Raw genomic sequence first — 3564 nt, 5'->3', positions numbered from 1 at the left:
GATCAACTGCCATTAACTATAACATCATCAGATTTCAAGTAATACTATAAACCATAATCTTGATGAAAAGTCCCAAAGAAAACCAGTAGCTTTTTTATATAGTCACTAGACTCTTCTGAGAAATTAAACTAAATTTCCATCTGAAACACACTGTCATTAGGCAACATGCAAACCTCAGGCACCATTTTGTATACCCTCCACTAACAAACAGTTCTTCCTCAATGTGTCCTTCTTGTTCTATCTTAATCTCTCCAGTTAACAAATCTTTGCCCTATAACCCCTCTTTAAACATTCCCTGATAACTTTTATATCCTTAGGTTTTCCTTGTTTGGTAAAACTACTTTACACTTAAAAACTAAATATTTATGCAATAAAACTAGAAAGTGAAATAAGTAAAACTCAAGTTACTTTGCTGTGCAGAGCTGTGCGAAAGCAAGGAAGATACACTTGTTTAATTTCCCACAGTTCTCCACACAGTGTGTGTATCTGCTTCCTGACAAGTCAAGGTTGGAGGAAGGACACGCTTGCTCACTCTTTACTCCCCTCTGTGCCCCAGTGAGACAATTCTTAGAACCTACGGAAAGAAGAGCTGACAGAGTTGTCATATGCCAAGCAGTCAATCCCTCCTGAGATGGTAGGTCACTTGCTCTCTCCTTAATAGGAGAGAATGTCCAAGAAAGAAAATATGTAAAAAGCAGTGAAGATCTTACTAACCCATCACTGGGTTCATCTGGGTGTTCAGCGTGTGCCGGATGAGAAGTAAATCAAGTAGCAGCCCTCAGAAGCAGTCCTGGGTTCATCCTGAGGAAGTCTCTCTACATATTCAGGGCGAGGTTGCTTTCCGTGTTGGGAGGGAGGTGGAAGGAAGGCGGACAAGACGTTGGTGATGGAATCCTTTACAGGTTGGATGCTGCTCATCTCCATCATGGAGCCTTTTCCAGGTATACTAGACTCATGAACTTGCTCTTCAAAGTCCCGGGTGATATCTAAAAAGTCCTGCCTCAAGTCTCAGAGACTTTGAGGAAGGTGAAGATCAGGAATTTAATGAGGAAAGTGGCGAAGGCATGAAAAACATAGGCTCCCAAATAGGCTGCCACTGAGGGAAAGAGAAGTCCAACCAAAATGTTGGAGGTCGAATGAGAACAACTAGCCTCTGCCATGGCAGCGGGGCATGGGCCTTGTCTAAAGAGTTCAGGCACAATAAACCACGGAATGGGGCCTGGTCCAGTCTCAAAGAAGGTCACATAGATCAAGACAGCTGTGATACAGATCCATACCTCCAAGGCCTATCCTACGTAGAGTCCTTCTTCCTGCCCTTTCCACCAGAAACAGACAAATTAAAATAAAAATAGTATTAATCACACCTGCTCCAATGGTGGCATATATTTGCTCCCCAACATCTGCTTCCTTGAAGATTCCTGTTGAGTAACAGAACACAGTGTTGATCCCAGACAGCTGCTGGGAGAGCTGGGGCATGATGGAAATGAGGATGGGCTGTTGGTAGCTGGATGATCTAAATAGCTGCAGCCCAAAGACTTGCTTTTCTTATCATATTCTGACACTCTCTTCTTTCATCTCCAGCATTCCTTGGTTCACATCCTGTATGCCCCGAAACCACTGCAGGATCTTCTTAGCATTTTCCTCTTCTTTTCTGTTAATGGTCAAGAATCTGAGACTTTCAGGGTAAAAAATGGAAGGACTACAGTTTGCAGGACAGCTGGAATGAGTTTTAAGCCCAACAACACAGGCCAGAGTTCTTCAGATCCTAGGATGACTTCCAGACCAAGGATTTGAGCCACCAGAATCCCAATGATGATCCCCAGCTGGTTGAGAGTGCCAAAGGCACCCTGCAGATCAGTGGAAGATACTGTTCCAATGTACATGGGCAGAAAACCTGTGGAGAGTCTGCAGAAAATGCCAATAACCAAGCAACGCAGGGATTAACATCTCAACTGACGTAGCAATCTTGCAGAACCCCATGAGGCAGCCACTAGCAATGGTCAACAGGATGACCATAAGCACTGAAAACTGCACCTGCCAAAGCACTTGGCAAAGAGTCCACCAAGAAGGAGGCCATCCTACCACTAACAGAGAAGATGGCCACAGACAAGGACAGAGGATTGTGAGCAACACTGTACTGGGAGGGTCTTCTAACTTTTCTTCCGAAGTGCAGTTGAGAAAGTTTTCTATGATAGTCTCCAGAGCATTGATGACACCAGTGTTGTAGCCAAACTGGGAAAAGCCGATTGTTGTAAGAAAGACAGCAAAGATCAGGGATGGAGTCACCTTCTGTGTCCCCATGGTCCTAATTGAATTTTCTTTAAGTCTTTGAGATTGATGAATGGGATTTCAGAAAAACTTCTTCCAATCAACAAAACCTTCAAAATGTCCTTCTGGGCAGCAAGTTTTCTTCAGGTCTTCAGTGGCAATAGGTACTCACACTCACCATTGTTGTGTCTCTCAATAACCTCTTAATCATGAGCATTTATGCCAAAGATGCTTCATTTAGAATCTCCTAATCATATGTGAATAATGAGGCAGATTACCATCATGGCCTCATGATCTAAGAGGACCTGAAGAGTGATTTTCTACAAACTGTGAGCAGGTCATCAGTCTGGGGAATCATTCCAACATGAAAATATTCATCCATTTATTAATTGTTTAAGCAATTTGGAAAAAAAATAAGGGGTCACTTTATAAATTCAACCTGACAATTGAGACCACTGTTTTGAGAAATTCCCATTATCACTCTTAAGGTGGAACTTTGCACCCTACAGAGGGTTCCAAGGTTGACTCTTTGTTCTTGCTTAGGACATTTATTAGGTAGGTACCCACACCCTATCTGGGCTGCTCTGTTTATTCACTGCCTATTCCCAGCAAGTGTTTATGAAGGTTGAAGAGAAGGGATCAATCCAAAATGTGTTTAAATAAAAGGGATGAATACATTATTTTTACAAAAAGAAAAATGAAGAAAGGAAGGAAGGAAAGAAGGAAGGAAGGAAGGAAGGAAGGAAGGAAGGAAGGAAGGAAGGAAGGATGGATTAGATGGAGTAAAAATCACCCTGGCCACACTGTTGCTTAATTCTATCTAGTATTAATGTCAGTTCATTGGCACATACACAAAAACTTAAGAAATAAACATTAAGGAATAAACATAGATACAATGTCTAAAAATGACCAATATGAGAAAGGTCACTTAGCTATTATTAAATCTATATATATTTGGCAACTTAATATCAAAACATCTGATTTTTACAGCATTTTCATCCAGGAGCAGAGAAACGTTGAATATTAAATGAGAATAATAATGTACAGATGAATAATGATAATCTACTCATAGACTTTTGTAATCCTTCCATTATATGCTAATACACCTGGCTTGAAATTCTGATTATTGTTTCCTAGTCTGTATTTCTCCCAGTCTCTGTCAAAACCACCAGGCATAAAGTCAACTCATATTTCATTTTACCAAATAATGAAATAATATGGTAGTAATATTCATAATATAATAATAATATAAAATAAAATTTCATTTTACCAACATACTTACTGTACATCCTCTGC

The 3564-nt window shown here is 40.6% G+C and overlaps 1 pseudogene; it reads right to left on the bottom strand.

The window, feature by feature from the left end:
- Positions 1-738: 738 nt before the first annotated feature.
- Positions 739-2301, bottom strand: LOC143388099 (solute carrier family 2, facilitated glucose transporter member 3 pseudogene; annotated as a pseudogene).
- Between the last annotated feature and the right edge of the window lie 1263 nt (positions 2302-3564).

This window comes from Callospermophilus lateralis, chromosome 2, assembly GCF_048772815.1.
Source record: "Callospermophilus lateralis isolate mCalLat2 chromosome 2, mCalLat2.hap1, whole genome shotgun sequence".
NCBI lineage: Eukaryota > Metazoa > Chordata > Mammalia > Rodentia > Sciuridae > Callospermophilus > Callospermophilus lateralis.
Note: the sequence above shows the minus strand (reverse complement) of the source record. Positions and strands in the feature narration are given on the sequence as shown.